Below are 418 nucleotides of genomic sequence, written 5' to 3' on the forward strand. Positions count from 1 at the left end.
CCACTTCTGGCTTTTTTCTTATGTGGTGCTGAGGAATCGAACCCAGGGCCTCATGCATGCAAGGCAAGCACTCTACTACTGAGCCACCTTCCCAGCCCCAAGTCTGTAAGACTCTTATCTCCAATTATCTAGCAAAAAGCTGGAAATAGTGCTGTGGCTCAAAGTGGTAGAACACTAGCCTTGAGCCCAAAAGCTCAGGGACAGTGCCCAAGCCCTGAGTTCAAATCCCAGGACTGACACAAAAAAAAAAAAGAGAAAGGAAGTAAGAATTTGGAATACAGGGCTGGGAAGGTGGCCCAGTGGTAGAGCGCTTGCCTTGCATGCATGAGGTCCTGGGTTTGAATCCTTAGCACCACATAAACAGAAAAGGCCGGAAGAGGTGCTGTGGCTCAAGTGATAGGGCACTAGTCTTGAGCTG

This window comes from Dipodomys ordii, unplaced genomic scaffold (genome assembly GCF_000151885.1).
Source record: "Dipodomys ordii isolate 6190 unplaced genomic scaffold, Dord_2.0 Scaffold84, whole genome shotgun sequence".
NCBI classification, from domain to species: domain Eukaryota; kingdom Metazoa; phylum Chordata; class Mammalia; order Rodentia; family Heteromyidae; genus Dipodomys; species Dipodomys ordii.